The following is a 19,158-nucleotide window of genomic DNA, read 5'->3' as shown; positions in this document are numbered from 1 at the left end:
AAATACATTTATCAAATAGCATTTTATGATTTAAAATGTTTTTTAGGTTTTGGATTTTTTTCGATGCTATATTTCACACAAGTGTGTGGCAGGATTTCTTCGCTGCACTACACGTAAATTGTGGACAACAGGAATTAGGCATCTGTTTTTCGGATCCAAATAACATTTATCAAATAGCATATATGATGAAAAATGTTTTCAGTGTTGGATTTTTTTTTTTCTCGGTGCTATGTTTTACAAGCACATCTAGCAGGATTCGTCGCTGCGTTGTGCGAGAGAAAACAGAAATTATTCATCTGTTTTTCGACTCCCATAACATATATCAAATAGCACCTATGATTAAATATGCTTTAGGTTTTTACAATTGAGTAGCTACGTCAATGTTTTAACCAGGAGTTTATCGTTAATCTAGCGATTATAAAATAAGGCCTTTTTAAGAATAGTGAAAGAGCATCGATTCACTAAATCTTGTCTTCACCCTGACAGAAGAACATCGTTCGGACAGGGGAGTTTAACATTAAAAATGTCGTCGTTCAAAAGAGGTTTCTTCGTCTTTTGTGGGACAAATTTAATACTATGAACTGCAGTTTACTTTTAGTTATTAACAATGGCAAACGGAATGTCAGACATTATTTTGCAGTGGTGAGTTCGCATTGCGTTCGCTCACTCGAGGCGCACGTACAATATTAAATCACAATATAGACATAGATTGAAAACTGATTTTGCTCATAAAACAAGTTTAAAATGTGCTTAGCATTTTTCTCCACCATTTTTGTAAGGATTCAGGGCGGATCTAATCCGTGGGGAATTTGCATATCATAATTAATAATTGGTAATTAATAATTATTCATACATGTTTGGATTAGATCAGTCTTACATTAAATTTAATCTCCCTCTAAGGGAGGATCTGTCATTTTACCTGCATGCATACGTGTGAATCCCGGAAATTAACCACAAGTTGATTGTAGTTAATTACACGGACCATGTTTCACAAACAGGTAAAATAAATTAGCTCAATTGTCAGGATAATATTTGTGGGATCCACAATATCATCTTACTTTATAGGATTTCAGGAAACGCAATTCTCTGGCCAGAAGAATTGGGTTTCCCGCCCTATAAACACAACACATTCTCTTTAAGGTATTTTTAATTTTAGTAAGCATGTAGCATAAGACCTTTTGCACTTAAGGGACTTGAAATTGAGCAAAGAGACAGCACATCAATCAAAATGAATATATAATTAATTTAATAGAGGCATGACTACTTATGTATTTACTACGGTTACACGGGATATAGGTATTTACAAACACATAGACATCAATGAACAATACAGTAAGACATCAATGAACGAGAAATGCGTCAAGTTTGGACAATGGATAACTTACACGCGTGAGCGAGTAAGAGAGAGAGAGGAAAGGGGATGGGGAGAGAGAGAACAGAGAAAATTGGGAGAATTTCATTGGCAGGAAGACATTCACCTCTCCGATAACAACACGGAACATCATCTTAAAACTTCTTAGAAGCTCTATAAAGAGATATACTTGCTCAAGTTTCTTGGTCTCTCTGTATCGCGGCAATCCTGCGCGGCCTTGTCTGGCCGCGTGCGTGAGAGGATTCCTTGGTGTGTGAGGAAGCATCACGTGGGCTGCTTGGCGCGCGTGTTGAACAGAGGTTTAAAATCTTGGAGGTAACATTACCAAAGAAAATAGATCGGCTAAGTTCGCCTCCTTTCCTGGGAGGTGAACTTGGTAGGACACTTAAGAAAAAGACGAAACTTTTAGACGAAACAAAAAAACAAAAAGGGATTTCCCGAGGGGAAATCGAGTCAACGACTACATTGTTCAGCAGACGAGGAGACCAGCGGAGTAAGAGAGCGAGCGAAGGGGAGAAGCGTCATTTATCACTTTTGGAGAAATCCAGCCTCTTCCTGTTGGCTTGGCCAATTAGAGGGTTGGAATTTTACAGGCGGGACTTTGGGTTTATGGCCCTTTGTCTCCAGAGAGAGACATCTGAAACCCTAATTTCGTCGGTTGTTTAAGAGAAGAATCTTCACAATTCTTATAATACTAATGTGTCACAAAGTTTAGCAAAATGTAATGTCAATTAACAAATGGGGAACGAAGATTGGAGTTTATCGAGACCAAACTTGCCACAAATGGATTTGGTTAAACATTAGTTGGCAAAGTTTGAAACATTATCCAATTAGAATTGTCGATAAACATAGACCAAACCACAGAAAGGCAACTCATGAAATAGGGAACTTAGATACATCGTTCATACAATTCTCAAGTGGATATATAATAGCATATATATATGAATACAGGATTCATTTCTCCTCCTTGGTTAGAATTCAGAGAGAGAGAGAGAGAGACATACTTCTCTGACATTCCTGGTGCGGTCGTAAATGCTGTTATCTAAGAACCCCAGGCTCTGACAGTATGTTAAGTTTTGGTTCTTACTGTCCCAAAAAGCTGGTGCACATAGAATCATAACTTTTACTGTAATTTCTTGTATCTGATTAATTCCGCTGGATCATGAGAATTAAAACAAGACCAAGAACGATGTATAACAATACTGGGAATAGACAGTTAAATGTAAAAATGCATAATGATAAAGTCACAGTTATTCCAATGTGACATGGGCAAATGGACACACATAAAAAACACATCAAATATATCTGGTTGAATGTCTTTTAAAGAAAAGAAGTTCCTTTGGGACATTCCAAAAATGTCATAAAATGTCTTAATGTCTTGTAAGCGGACACCACGCTCTGTCCTGAGTGTGGGTGTCAGCTGTGGGGGAGGTGTGTGTGTGTGTGTGTTTGTGTGTGTTTTTTCAAGTTCCAGGCCTTTTGGGGCTAAAGGCTTTGGGATTTTAGCACGAAGGTATTTAGTTATTCAGATTCACCCTGGCCCAGTCCTTACATTATAATATATGAAATGTATAATAATCTATAAAATGTATATAATAATAATAGTCAAGTCAAGTCATCTTCATTTATATAGCGCTTTTAACAATACAGATTGTTCCAAAGCGGCTTTATAGTGATACTAATAAATTAAAGTAACCAGATTGTCATGTTTTAGCTCTAAGACTATGTGCCATATTACTAGAGAGAAGAGCAGCACCATCCCAGGAGGGATGAATACCATCTCTTTTCAACAGGTCAGGTCTGCCCCAAAAACTTTTCCAATTGTCTATGAATTCTATATTATTTTGCGGACACCACTTCGACAGCCAGCCATTGAGTGAGGACAGTCTACTAACTATCTCATCACTCCTGCGAACAGGAAGGGGGCCAGAGCAAATTATAGTGCCTGACATCGTACTTGCGAATTCACACACCTCTTTAACGTTAATTTTGGTGAACTCCGACTGCCGGAGTCGAACATCATTAGTGCCAACGTGAATAATAATCTTAGAGAATTAACGATTAGCATTAGCCAACACTTTTAAATTTGCTTTGATGTCAGGCGCTCTGGCTCCCGGCAAACATGTGACTATGGTGGCTGGTGTCTCTATTTTCACGCTCCACGTTTCACATTAATAATAAAAAAAGAAAGTGCATACATGCAAAACATATAAATATACATACATAAGTATACATACATGCATGCACACACAACCATAGTACTGTAAATGCAAACATGCTCACGCACTATACAAACTTAATCAGAATCTAGCGAGCAACATAACATAACATCAACAATAAGTGCTTTTGAAGTAAGGGATCGAATATTCAGCAACCCAAGCTTTATCATTTGCTCATTTGTATCATAACATAACATAACATAACATAACATAACATAACATAACATAACATAACATAACATAACATAACATAACATAACTTCTCCGTGAGAGATACGAGACCAGTGCAGCACAGGTGACGCTCATTATCAAACACGCCCTTGCCACAACCTGAATAAGCCTGTTGTATGTAAATTACATTAGGATATAAGGTCATTGAATGTAGAAAAATAATTATCAATTAAAAGAAAAACAAACAATGCCTTTATCACTCCATCTTTTAAAAGTGTGATCAATAAAAACAAGTATATTGTTGTATTCACAAAGAAAAGAATGTTATCGGTCACAATTAGACGTGAATTTGGAATTTTTTTCCCTGCAATCAAATATTGGGGCTTAAGACTGCATGTTCTTGTGATGGATAAACAAACCAGTCTTATCATGATGTATTTTTCCTACAGCACAACAGTAGCCAGATCATTAACAGCTGAGGTGATTGGCTGAAAACAACCTGGCATCAGAACTGAGCTGCCATGAGTAAGATGGCAGGTTTCAAATAGTGTACTAAAATTATTATTATTATTATTATTATTATTTTTTGCGCCAGTCAAATGCTTTTAAAGTGACGAATAAGAATGCTACCATATGAAGCTGTTTTAGCAGAATTTTTGGACAGGAAGGAGACAGTAGCTACTAGCCTATACCTAAATATTTTACTTTCTCGCCGTGTTATTCTTTTCTCTTTCATTTATGCCAAATTACATCATTTTACTTCCAGATATACATTTTAAAGCAGATACACTTATAACTATGCCTAATAAAAAAAAGAAAAAATGATAAATGCTTGCCGTGTTACCATATGAATGAGGGCTTTTCTGAGGAGACATGTGAGGAAGCCTGTTTGTGAGAAATTCTGCTTAATTTTCGTCCTTTTTCCTGAGGGATAAATATGTGGTGAACTTCGGTGATTTTCTCTCATCATCACTGACATCAGCCTTCCCAGCGGCGCGCATCAGGGAGCGCGCTCGACAATCAGTGCCCGAGACAGTTCATCTATGATCTGCTTCTTCACTCAGCTCCCTTTCAACGGATTAATACACGGTAAGAGTCCTGCTCTTATACTCATTCTTATGCTTTAAAGAATGTCATATCGTTTTGTTTGATTTTGTCAAATCTTTTGATTCGAACATGTGAAGCTTTTTAGTCGCTCGGGGGTTCATTTATTATTTACTATTAGAGCAAAAAAGACACAACTTTTGCCTCTTTTCTATTCTTATTATTCTCATTATCAGTATGGTTTTTCGCCCGTTTGTATTATTTTCAAAGCGCAAAATTAGGTTTGTCAGAAAGATGATATGGATAACAGTTTTGTTTTAAAACTAACCAAGATCAGCATTTCCACGTTTTTCTAATCAGGATACACCCTATACAATCGCCTTCTCTTCTTAATATAGACTACTTCATTGATTTATAAGAGCAAATATGTTTATTTTCAATTTATCAATTTAATTTGCGTACTATTTTATTTTCCATAGGCCTGTATATTTTATAGACCTCATTATTTTAAAGATAATGAATATAATATGTAAGAAAGTGCGTCTGTGTGCGCACAGAGACCCCAAGCTTGATAATATCTTTATGTTCATAATTGTAATAATAATAATAATAAGTTTAATTTATATAGCGCCTTTCCAGAGCTCAAAGTGCTTTAACTACAAATAAAAACATGAACGCAACGAAAAGAAGAAGTAATTGTGTGACTTGATTTGAGTGGGCAGCTGAGTTTGAAAGCATGCAATTACATGTGAATTTTAATTAGACTCCAAATAAGGATCTACCAAATAAGGATCTTTTGCACACATCATTATACAAACTTGATCCATCTTTGTGACTTTAATGATCGATGGAATACCTTTGGTCTGTCTGATGTAGAAATAATAATGTAGCAGATAATATAAATAAGTAATACAATTAAAACAAAAATGAAAAAGAATGTAAAATGATATAGTAAAAACCATGTAGTGTTAAACAGTAAATTGATAAAAAAAAAGTATTACGTAATTTTACTGTAAAAAAATAAAATTTGAAATAAGTTATTTTCAGAAAATTGAGGTTTAACAAGTCACTATTGATAAAGTTATGTTTTTATAATTATTAATTTATTTGCCTTCATGGCAACAGTTGCTGAACTAAATTTACAAACTAGGAACAGGTCTTCTACTGTGTTATTATTATCAACAGATTTGAATAGCTCAAATATTATATTAACATTATATAATTGAATGACATGTACATTTAGGAACTGCAACATTTAAAAAAATGATGTCCTTTAATACTTGTAACAACAACCTCAGCTGCCAGTTTTTATATCTTAAGTTTTACAACCACAAAAACTTGATTCTTTGACTTCTGGACATTGTTTTAGATGCATTGTTTTCTGGCATCAATAAATGCTGGAATTTCAGGTGTGCTGTATAGTCATATTTGCAGAGTTGCAAAGCTTAGAAATGGTGCCGAAAAGCGTGATTGTCTTGTTTCTTTGTGGTCATTCTCTTGCTGCCGTTGTTTGGAACTTTTTTTTTTTTTACTTAAATGGCTTCAATATTGCTTGGTAATTGTGTGCTCCAAATGTGCATTCTTCTTACAGAGCCACACTTCTAATCAATAAATGTTTTAAAAGATCACATCATGTCATGCCATGCAGTGGTATCAAGATATCGACTGTACAATGCTGACTGAATATCAAAGAACTCATCAATACTATGATCGAATGACCTTCTGCTGATTCTAGCTAGAGTGTGATTGTTAAGATAGAACAGATGCTCCAAATGTAGGCCACCCCTAAAACACTTCCAATCGCTTCAGCAATTAAGAGACCCCAAAGCAGATCAATAAAGACCTTTGTGTGATTTATTCTCCAGCGTCAATGTCCTGCTGGCTAACTGGGAATTAGTCTTTGTTGGACACTGGAGACAGCTGGTCTATTGCTTAACAAATGAGACACTGTCCCTCTCTCCCACTTATCTTATACAGAAGCTACTTTGATTCAACAGAGATGTTTCCATGTAGACTAGTTTTATGGTTGATCATATGGCGTGGATCTCCACGTTGCCTTCTTTTTGTTGTCTTCACGCCTCACAACGTGCCAATAATGACTGCAGAGTGTGTGTGGTTGTGCATCTGTCTGTTTTTTGGGACAGGATGAAGGAGGTTTCCCTGCTGTGAGGATGAGGAGCATTCTGCCAGGATGCTTAGCTAGAAGATAACGGGACACATTGCAGGGAGCCAGTTGTGATATCACTCTCTCACTTTTCCTGAGCTCTCTTGGCACCAGATGGATTCTCTTTATGGCAATTTTAACACTTAGCCTGTTGTTATGCGCTTTGTATCCTTGACACTTTTAGAGCTGCCAAAACGAACAATGTGAGGTGTGAAATTGCTGAAACTGTTTGTTAAGGGATGGCTGCTCTCATTTGTGTAGATGCGTTTATTTCCCTCTTTTGAAGCATTCTTTTGTTTGATTTTATTTTATTTTAGGAGGCTGTGTTTGAAATCTTAAGGTTTCTGTCAACCTTATCTCAGATTCTCGGAAGGATGAAATTTGCAAATTTGCAAAGCTAGTCACGTTTTTTTGTGTGTGTGTGTTTTTTTAAATTATCTTGATCTTAGTCACATATTATGTGCTTATACAGACCAGCAGCAAAATATCTGACAAGAATTTTAAATAAATTATGTGATAAAGCAATACTCTTTTCCTGCTTGAAGTATGAAATTGTACTTATGACATAATTGTTACAGGGATATTATTGGTTTTATTATAGACTGTGGCTTTGGGTTTTATTATAAAATTTTTGCTTTGGTACAATATCAGCCCCTGTCACCTCAGTATTGATACTAAATCAATACATCAATACAAAGAACAGTAGGTAGACCCTTGAATGTGTAATAGACCTAATAATCAATATTAATAAAATCATCACAAGGTGCATATATATACAGTATATACTGTATATATATATATATATATATATATATATATATATATATATATATATATATATATATATATATATATAACTTTGTAATCATATGGGCTTCTACTAGGTTATTATTATCAGTCCATTTTATGGTAAGACAGAATTGAATAGCTCAAATATTATATTAACATTATATAATTGAATGACATATACATTTAGGAACTGGACAATTCTGGACAATGTTTTAGATGCATATTTTTCTGGCATCAATAAATGTTGGAATTTCACGTGCACTGTAGTCATATTTGCAGAGTTGCAAAGCTTAGAAATGGTGCTGAAAAGTGTGATTTTCTTGTGTCTTTGTGGTCATTCACAGTGCTCCTCAGGCAAAGAACATATATATATATACACACACACATGTTCTCTGCCTGAGGAGCACTGTTTCTAAGACAGACATAGCTGGCTATTGCATTCCAAATCCGTCACTTGAGGCTCCATTTCACTGGGGATGCTATGTAGGCAGACAGCGAGAAAGCTTACTAGTTTTGTAGCAGAATATTATTGAGGCTCTTCAAAAGTGCCACCCTTTCTTGATGACTTCTCTTGTCTTCACGGTCTGGGAGATTTAGTGGGTGTGAAAACCTGTGGGTGTGAATCTGCCATGGGCAGCATCCCCTCATGTCATTTAGAGTCCAAGCAACTGCTTCTACACATCAAATATGACCCAATCCACACACAAACTCAAGCAAACCCTTACTGAGGTAGACCTACATATACTTCCCAGAATAGAAAACAATTAAAGTTAGCTAGTAACGACTAAGAAAATATTCTCTGTGTCCCGTATGTGGTCTATATCCGCCTCATTCAGTATCAGACAACTCTCAAAAAGTTGTAACTTTCTTAGATCTTCCAGTTGAGGAAGTATAGAGAAAAAGCTTCAACCTTTCATCTCTTTGAAAAGCTTTTTTTCTCCTGCTTTGGGTAGCAGGGGTGCAGCAGATGGCTTATGGAGCCCCAGATCTCAGCAGGAGGAGATGTTGAAGACCTCACAGTGGAAGCTCTCTCCCTCCTCTTGAAATGTCACTGAGTTCATTAGTGAGCTTCACATTCCTTTCAAACTTTTGCACAATATCATCCAAGTCGCTTGTGGAGGCTTTTATCAGTTATTCACACAGTGGTAGGATCTGAACACCATGTTGTGCTCACACATATTCTCTGTGGTTACTCCACCCCCCTTGCTGTTTTTCTTTCTGTTTTTCTTTCATTCTCTTTCTGGTTGTGGGTCTCGTTGTCTTTCACTGAATTTCCAGCACCATCCCAGGCTCCATGCTGTGACCCTTTGCTGAATATCTTATATAATCTAAACTTGTCTGCCGTTGCTCTACAGACTACTGAAGTACTACTGCATGAATCCACTGAGATCTCTGATTGTTGTGGCTATACTTCTATGTCTTGTATTTCATATGAATGTGTCTGACATTGAAGCATGTGTTTGTGATTTGTTTCTTGTGTTACTGCAGAGGACTAGGTTACTGGAATGCTTTTCCATAGGATATATATATACACTCACCGGCCACTTTATTAGGTACACCTGTCCAACTGCTCGTTAACACTTAATTTCTAAGCAGCCAATCACATGGCGGCAACTCAGTGCATTTAGGCATGTAGACATGGTCAAGACAATCTCCTGCAGTTCAAACCAAGCATCAGTATGGGGAAGAAAGTTGATTTGAGTGACTTTGAACGTGGCATGATTGTTGGTGCCAGAAGGGCTGGTCTGAGTATTTCAGAAACTGCTAATCTACTGGGATTTTCACGCACAACCATCTCTAGGGTTTATAGAGAATGGTCCGAAAAAGAAAAAACATCCAGTGAGCGGCAGTTCTGTGGGCGGAAATGCCTTGTTGATGCCAGAGGTCAGAGGAGAATGGCCAGACTGGTTCGAGCTGATAGAAGGGCAACAGTGACTGAAATAACCACTCGTTACAACCGAGGTATGCAGCAAAGCATCTGTGAAGCCACAACACGCACAACCTTGAGGCGGATGGGCTACAACAGCAGAAGACTCCACCGGGTACCACTCATCTCCACTACAAATAGGAAAAAGAGGCTACAATTTGCAAGAGCTCACCAAAATTGAACAGTTGAAGACTGGAAAAATGTTGCCTGGTCTGATGAGTCTCGATTTCTGTTGAGACATTCAGATGTTAGAGTCAGAATTTGGCGTAAACAGAATGAGAACATGGAACCATCATGCCTTGTTACCACTGTGCAGGCTGGTGGTGGTGGTGTAATGGTGTGGGGGATGTTTTCCTGGCACACTTTAGGCCCCTTAGTGCCAATTGGGCATCGTTTAAATGCCACGGCCTACCTGAGCATTGTTTCTGACCATGTCCATCCCTTTATGGCCACCATGTACCCATCCTCTGATGGCTACTTCCACCATGTCACAAAGCTCTAATCATTTCAAATTGGTTTCTTGAACATGACAATGAGTTCACTGTACTAAAATGGCCTCCACAGTCACCAGATCTCAACCCAATAGAGCATCTTTGGGATGTGGTGGAACGGGAGATTCGCATCATGGATGTGCAGCCGACAAATCTGCGGCAACTGTGTGATGCCATCATGTCAATATGGACCAAACTCCCTGAGGAATGCTTCCAGCACCTTGTTGAATCTATGCCACGAAGAATTGAGGCAGTTCTGAAGGCAAAAGGGGGTCCAACCCGTTACTAGCATGGGGTACCTAATAAAGTGGCCGGTGAGTGTATATATATATGATTATTTCAGTCAGATAGATTATTAAAAATATGAACATTTTCAAGATATACTAGAATAATTATTTTGGTTGATGACCAGTGCTATTTTAGCAAAATGCATACACTATTATAGTTACATGTAAACATTTTTTAATTAGTTTTTATTAGTAAAATGTTTTTTTATCCATTTTTAGATTTTTTAAACTAATTTTTGTTTTTTGTTAACTATAATAACCCTGCTGATGACAAATTTGACTATTGAATGTATTCTTGTTTCCCCAAGCCAGGGATTCCCAAACGTTTTTGTCAGCCGAATACCTTATATTGACCGCAATATTTATTTGTAGTAATTTAACAACATATTCACATGGTCAAGATTTTCTGATGTCAGTTGATGGTCACATGACATGCAGGTAAACAAGTAAAATATTTAATCTTTTTTAGTGTTTTATTTTAATAATAAGTTTTTATGATTAAATCATAAATCATTAATGAATTATTAGCTTTTCATCAACTCACACCATCACTATTATTATTAAACATCACTATTATCATTGGTCATACTAGGGTCAGTGAAGTATTATGCTCAGGTAATTACTAACTTGCTTACTTGGACAACATCTCAAATTCTGCAGCATTTTGAGAACAGGTGTGTTATTACACCCACACACCCACACACACCCACACACACACACACACACATATATATATATATACTGTATATATATATATATTTATATTTATAACCATATATTTCATTAATATATAATATTAATTTACCAATCTACTTGAAGCTTTGAAACTTAAAGTACCACTATTTTTTATATTGTACTGATGACCACCATAAGACTCAACACAGGTTCATAGGAAAAACATGCCTTTACCTACAGAATCAGAAAGAGCTTTATTGCTAAATGTGCTTGCACAAACAAGGAATTTACTTTGGTAGGCTATTGAAGCTTCCAGTATACAGTAAATATAACAAGACACATAATAACATTCAAGAATAACAAATATAAAAAAGTTTAGTCAGAATAAACATTTACACACTAAAAAATGCTGGGTTGTTTCAACCCAAATGTGGGTCAAATATGGACAAACCCAGCCGTTGGGTTAAATCTTTCAATTTAATTTTTTAACCCAACGCTTGGGTTCGTCCATATTTGACCCAAATTATAGAGATTATACAGATAATGAACATATTTACAGTATTGTGGATAATAATATGAATAAATGAATTTACAAGGATATTGAAAAAAAAAAAAAGAAAAAAGGGGGGTATTGCACTTGTAAGGCATTTAACTGTTCAAGAGGGAAATAGCCTCTGGGAAGAAACTGTTCCTGTGCCTAGATGTTCTAGTGCCTATGATCTGAGGTGCCTTCCGGACGGTAACAGTTCAAACAGGTGTCCAGGGTGTGTGGAGTCTGTGATTATTACAGAGTACAGGTCCTGAGTGTGGGCACCAATAATCAAATAATACCAATAATACAAAATACAAAATTGTACAAATTAAAATAACTGTTTTCTATTTGAATACATTTAAAAATTTTATTTGTTTCTGTGATGCAAAGCTACATTTTCACCAGTCATTACTCTAGTCTTCAGTGTAACGTGTTACGATGAGTGTTTCAGAAACGAGGAAGAGGATCCAAGTGCAGTATTAACAAAATAAGAGAAAATCCTGGCAATGGGTACCCCAGGCAAAAACAGAGGAAAATACAAAACATGGTAATCCAAATAGGGCAAACACAGAACTGGAAACCAACTCACACGATACATCCAAATTGGGCAACACCAGACAAAGAACAAGATAACTGGGGTATTTATACATAAGGGCTGATTGGCAAAGAAGACACACATGGGAACAATCAGGAACTAATCAACAAGAAAATCTATATAGGACTACAAAACATGGCGCAAAACAGGAAATAACATAAAAATGCACCTTTTAAGTTGGTTTGCCAACCGCCAATAAATCCTTGAAGAAGAAGAAGAAGAAGAAGAAGAAGAAGAAGAAGAAGAAGAAGAAGAAGAAGAAATAACATAAAAGTCCACACAAGACCAGCGGAAGACAAAACACGTCTCAAAACAGAACCATTTGGTGCTCAGGTAACATTTCAATGTTATCAATGTTAAAAGCGGTTGTGCTGCTAAACATTTTTGTGGAAATGGTGATACTTTTTTCAAGGTTCTTTGATGAATAGAAAGTTCATTGATCAGCATTTATTTGCTTTTTTAAAAATGTATTTATTACATTTGTTAAATCATTTATTAAATAGAAATCTTTTGTAACACTAGAAAGGTCTTCACTTTGATCAATTGAATGCATCCTTGATGAATAAAAGGATCAATTTATCTCTCTTTCCTTTTTTTTTTTTACCTCAAATGTTTGAATCGTATCATTGTTTCCACAAAAACTGTTTTCAACATTGATAATGATGATTATAATAATTATAATAATAATAATAATAAATGTTTCTTGAACAGAAAATCAGCATATCAGAATGATTTCTGAAGGATCATGTGAGTAATGATGCTGAAAATTCAGCTTTGTCATTACAGGAATAAAACAAAAAAAATAATTTATGAAAAAAAATAGAAAACAATTATTTTAAATTGTAATATTTCACAATATTACTGTTTTTACTGTATAATCACATTATGAAAGAAATGTTTTTCTCCAAAACACGTTGGCCACAATTATTGGTACCCCTAGAATTTTTTACGAGTAAAATATCTCTGAAGTATATTCCCATTAATGTTTACCTTTTTTAGCACACCAGGGTGACTAGGAACATGATATTGTCCAGCCATGACTTCTTGTTTCACAGGAGTTTAAATATGAGGAAACACAAAGGCCAAATTCCCTTAATCATCCATCACAATGAGTAAAACCAAAGAATATAGTTCTGATGTGCATCAAAAGATTGTTGAGCATCACAAAATAGAAAGTGGCACGTTCATAAATTTTACTTCAATTTAAGGTTAGATTTTTGGCAATTTTTTGAATGAAAGATCAAAAGGATAAACGATGCAGATTTATTTTTTACAGCCAGTTTTGATCATATTTACCAGGGGTACCATTAATTCTGAGCACGACTGTACAGTATATACCTGTCAGTACCTGCATATACAGTCATGGTCAGAATTATTGGCACCCTTGGTAAAAATGATCAAAGATGGCTGTAAAAATAAATCTGCATTGCTTATCCTTTTGATCTTTCATTAAAATGTTTTGCAAAAATCTAACCTTTCATTGAAGTAAAATAATTAAAAATGTGGGAACAGTCTCTTTATGAAATACATGTTTTTCTCCAAAACACGTTGGCCATAGTTGTTTGCACTCTTTTTTAAAAATAATTTGAGTCTGCGGAATTTGCATAGTGTAACTCCGCCCCACCTCGTGGGTGTATAAGGAACAGTGGCGATTTCTTTAAGACTGCAAGGGAAGCTCAGCCTCCCCTATAATGTCAAAAAATTTATGGTCAAATGTGTACTATTGTGTTAACATTTTATTGACTAAAAATGCGTTAGAACCCGGTCATCTCGAAGACGAGTTCGTTCAGAATCAGCTACATATGGCAGGTCGGCTGACTCGATCTCCTTCTCATACATTCCCGTAACGCGTCACAGTGCATTTCCCTATGGCATTTCCCCGTTGAAGCTCAGCGTCCATTGACCATTTTTTAGAGTGTGTAAATGTTTATTCTGACTAAACTTTTTTATATTTGTTATTCTTGAATGTTATTATGTGTCTTGTTATATTTACTCCATATGTGTGTACTGGAAGCTTCAATAGCCTACCAAAGTAAATTCCTTGTTTGTGCAAAAGTACATTTTTTCAGTGCTTCGAAACTAGACGGTCATTGGATAAATGCTGCGATTGTGTCCTGCTCACGGACGCTCGGCATCTCTGGGGTGAATAGGGAAGTGGGCTGGCCTGGAGTCTGGGCGTCTGCGTGATGATTGGAGGACTGCATCTCCTTTTGATTGACAGCGATTTCGCACAATAAAAAGTCGCTGATGCGGAAGCTATTCGAGATTTCGAGCTCAGTCTCATCGCGGATTTTGCAAGTGTACTCGAAAGACGAACTGCTGTAACATATTTTTTGGTATTTGCAATTTTCATCATACATTTCACAGTTTAACCTAATTCCCACATTTCCTCCGTCGATGTCAGGTGCCTTGTCACATGTGCGGGCGTGGTGTTTGAATCACGGCACATCTGTCTAGTTTGGTTTCGGTTTTGTGTCGGGATTCGGACATGCATGCTCTGCGTTTTTTTTCTTCTGTTGTGAGTGCACAGGATGAGCTTATGGTGGTTCTCGTGCATAATGTTCTGTCTTGTCGTGTTCGCGTGCGGTTTCGTGTTCGCTCTGTTCAGTGTGTTGTTTTTTGTGTAGCATGCGGTTCGTGTTTACATCGGCCGCGTGCTTTCATGTCATGTTTTGTCTTTTGCTGTGTAGCACACAGCTTGTGTTTTACACTAGCTGTGTGCTTTTATGTTGTCATGTTCTGTGGGAACACTTGGCTTATGAGTGTTCTCATTTTTCTTCATGTCTCATTTTGTGTGAGCACAATTGCTTGTAATTTGTTTTACTGGCCATGTGTTTGTGTTTTTGTCATGTTTGGTGTGAGCACATGGCTTGTCATGTGTTTTCCTTGTGCCATGTGCTCTCCTGTCGATTGTGTCGACTCCCATCTTGTTTCCTGATTATTAGTTATTTTGCCCCACCTGTCCTCCCTCGTTACCTGCCTTTTTTGCTCCCTATTTATTCTCCTTGTCCTGTGCTGGTTCGTAGTTTTTTGTTTGTATTTTTTATTTTATTATTAAAATAAAGCCCATCAACTCTGCACCTGAGTCCTCGCTCTTTTCACCATCCCCACACCTGACAGTCGAGTAAAAAAAAAAAAGAGCTTCCCCTCTTTGAAAGACCAGCAGTGATAATGAAGTACGCTGGCAACATGCAGATATGTTTTCGCTTCGGAGCCAAGTTGACACTTCACTACACAAGCCACTCTGAGATCTTCATTCTCTTCACTCTTCGAGACGAGAAGAGTGGTGTGACGGCGTTTATTCAGTGAGTTTCACATTCCTGTCTGCTGATTTGTGCAGTGGTCTACAAACAGCGTGTGTGTTTCTACCTGGGCGCTTCAGCACTGCTGTTGAGTTTTATCCTCTCTAAAAGAGCTGCACGCGGCGCGTCTTTTTGAAGATGGTTCGCCCGTGTATTTCTGGGTGCGGTAGACAGATTACTTCTGCGCCCCGGCAGATGAAATCATGTCTATCACTGCATCACAAGGTGGGCTTGAGTCATCTGGAAATGAAGACTCGACTGTGCTGCCTGTACCGCCAGCATTGCCCGAGTCTGATCCAGAACTGACTGCCATGCTTTCCCGCGATGATTGGTTTTTGGAGGCGGTGTGCACCCGCCCTTTTTTCCCGGACGTGCATGAAGAGGTCATGAGATCGTGTAAGTCTCCTTTGACTTTTCGCGACTGCTCAGTGGCCTCTTTTGCCTTCTCTGCCCTCGCTGAGGCTGCGGCCAAGGGTACACTGGGGTTCCCCCCGTGGAGTGTTCTGTGGCAACACTACTGTGTCCCCACAGCGCCTCCACCTGGTGTGGGGACACACCTAAGCACCCCTTGCTTCGACCGCTCCTACGGTTTGCTTTCGAGGGGCGGGCATACCAGTACGCGGTTTCGTAGTGCATACCAGTACGCGGGCGGGCATACTAGTATGCGGTTTCGTAGTGACTACAGAAGGGAACGTCTCGGTTACGTATGTAACCCTCGAGTAGGGAACGGAGACATTACATCTCTCTGGCACTTCCGCTGTACCGCTGAAAACGCCTGAGTTCAGTCTCGGCTCCTCAGCGAAGACATATCTGCAAGTTGCCAGCGTCCTTCCGTATATACCCACGAGGTGGGGCGGAGTTACGCTATGCAAATTCCGCAGACCCATTGCATTTCTTTGTCATTGGCTCATTTTATTTCTCGAAGGTGAGAGGCATTCTAAGCGAAACCCCATTCGTCGTCACGACGTAACGTCTCCGTTCCCTACTCAGGGAATGAGGGTTACATACGTATGAAGGTAAATCAGTAGCTAAACTCGAGAGCACGTAGATGTGAATTTGAGACTTTGTACAATAAATATTCGTACGTGTACGCGAACATTTACACTCACAGCTCCGATGTGAAAACCTGTAAAATAAAAAACTGAACTTGAACGCTGAGATTTGCACTCGCAGACTATAGTCACAAACCTGTATTCTGAATTTGAAGCTGCAGACAAGTAGTCACAAATGTGTAAAATGCCATTTACAGAAATACAATGACAGTCACTAACATGTAAAATATATTTGCACTTCTTCTAACATTCAAATTCGCAGTACAACCTCAAATTGGCACTTGCAACTTCTCAAATCTGTCACTGCAAGTTCAAATTTCGCGCCTTGACTTTTGCTACTCTTTTCGCGATATATGAGGTGCAAAACTGATTTGTGCACTTGTAACTCAGTGGCGGTGAGAGCGGAAGGGGGGCGGGAGCGGGGGTGTTCGAAGGAGCCGTTTTATTGGTTGGCGCCTAGCCAATGAAATGGGACTTCTATTGTACGCGATGATGTCACGAAACCCGCCTCCTCGTGGATGTTCTGAAACGCTAACATGTCTTAATCGTCTTAATGCATTAGACTAATTTAAAAGACATAAATGATATTATCAAACTTAGTAAACACAATAATGCATACTACAGAAAAGCAGATGAGCACAAAATATGAACGCAACACGTTAACTTAAGACAGTGGTATTAAAAGACCAAACTCAGGAAACACCATAAATAAAGCATACAGAAAAGCAATTGAGCAGAAAATGAACGGAACTCGTTTAATTGTACGTTAAGCATTTTCCTCTTATAGAAAACAAAGAAAACGCTTAATGAGGCTTAATGGACCAACAGTTATATATAAAAAAAAAAAAAAAAAAAATTCCTTATACATTATTAATAAAACACAGGCAGCTGGTTTATTTGCACTGAACACAAATTTGCTTTCTTTCGTCATATTCTGTGCTCATCTGCTTTTCTGTAGTGTGCATTATTAGTATGGTGTTAATATCACTAAGTTTGATAATATCATTTATGTCTTTTAAATTAGTCTAATGCATTAAGCCATGTTAGCGTTTCAGAACATCCACGAGGAGGCGGGTTTCGTGACATCATCACGTACAATAGAAGTCCCATTTCATTGGCTAGGCGCCAACCAATAAAACGGCTCCTTCGAACACCCCCGCTCCCGCCCCCCTTCCGCTCTCACCGCCACTGAGTTACAAGTGCACAAATCAGTTTTGCACCTCATATATCGCGAAAAGAGTAGCAAAAGTCAAGGCGCGAAATTTGAACTTGCAGTGACAGATTTGAGAAGTTGCAAGTGCCAATTTGAGGTTGTACTGCGAATTTGAATGTTAGAAGAAGTGCAAATATATTTTACATGTTTGTGACTGTCATTGTATTTCTGTGAATGGCATTTTACACATTTGTGACTGCTTGTCTGGAGCTTCAGATTCAGAATACAGGTTTGTAACTATTGTCTGCGAGTGCAAATCTCAACATTCAACTTCAGATTTTTATTTTACAGGTTTTCACATTGGAGCTGTGAGTGTAAATGTTCACATACAAGTACGAATATTTATTGTACAAGTTCTCAAATTCACATCTACGTGCTCTCGAGTTTAGCTACTGATTTACCTTCATACATACGAGATATTCCCTGAAGGAGGGAACGGAGACGTTACATCAGCGACTGACAAATTGGGATCTCGCCTGGGAGCCCAATGACCTTTGAGTGTAAACAAAATAAGCCAATGGACATTGGCAATTGAGATTTGCAGCACAAACCACGCCCCGCGGAGCGGGTATATAAGGAGGCGCGCTGCACTTGCTCATTTAAGTTTTAAGTCTAGGATTTTTTTTTTTGAGACAGTGTGTTCCGGCCGTTGAGCGGTGAAACAGCAATTTTAGCGACGGGAAATAACGTCTCCATTCTCTCCTTTAGGGAACGGGGGTTACATAAGTAACCTCGACATTATGTCCCGTTGCTAAAATTGCTGTTTCACATAACGTCTCCATTCCCTCCTTTAGGAAATGGGGGTTACATAAGTAACCTCGATGTTATGTCAGTGACTGACAATTTGGCATCCCTAATAAAACGCCACAATTGCTGCCCGTTCCAGTGCCCCCTTGTAAACAGCATAATCCCCCCGCACCTGCTGGGTCGGAGAAAGGACAGGGCTTCAATGCAGAGAGTTGATCACTGCTGTTCCTTCTTACCCACACAGTGAGACTATTTGGATAACACTGGGAAAGTATGCCTATTCTAAAAGGACGTTACGGAGACCACATCCTGCCCGTAGGGAGGTAACATGTGGAAGTGCTACATATGGAAGGTATCTGTGGTAGATCAAGCCTAGCTAGGGTGAAATCAATACCAAGCAGAGATGGCAGGGCGGGCTCTGCCATGGGAAAGACACGGGCTCGCCGTCAGGTAAGCCCTACCGTGGAAGAATACACGAGTGGGATCACCCGTAGGCGAATCACAACACATGTGGTAACTATAGTAATAACTATAAATTATGCATAATTACATGCACCTAACCCTTGACCAAATTACAG

At 38.2% G+C, this 19,158-nt stretch overlaps 1 protein-coding gene across 3 annotated transcripts in view; it reads left to right on the top strand.

Annotated features, from left to right (window-relative positions):
- The first annotated feature begins 4,709 nt into the window (after positions 1 to 4,709).
- The window catches only part of draxina (dorsal inhibitory axon guidance protein a), a 62,517-nt gene continuing 48,068 nt past the window's right edge, over positions 4,710 to 19,158 (top strand). For 2 of the 3 annotated variants that reach the window (XM_056244082.1, XM_056244083.1), the window contains exon 1: positions 4,710 to 4,851. The gene's annotated coding sequence lies outside the window, so the exon portion shown is untranslated. The remainder of the gene's footprint in view (positions 4,852 to 19,158) is intronic. The other variant, XM_056244084.1, reaches the window with a different exon arrangement.

This window comes from Rhinichthys klamathensis, unplaced genomic scaffold (assembly GCF_029890125.1).
Source record: "Rhinichthys klamathensis goyatoka isolate OS25496 unplaced genomic scaffold, OSU_Roscu_1.1 h1tg000907l_1, whole genome shotgun sequence".
NCBI lineage: Eukaryota > Metazoa > Chordata > Actinopteri > Cypriniformes > Leuciscidae > Rhinichthys > Rhinichthys klamathensis.
The sequence above is the reverse complement of the archived record's forward strand: the minus strand, read 5'-3'. Positions and strand labels throughout refer to the sequence as shown.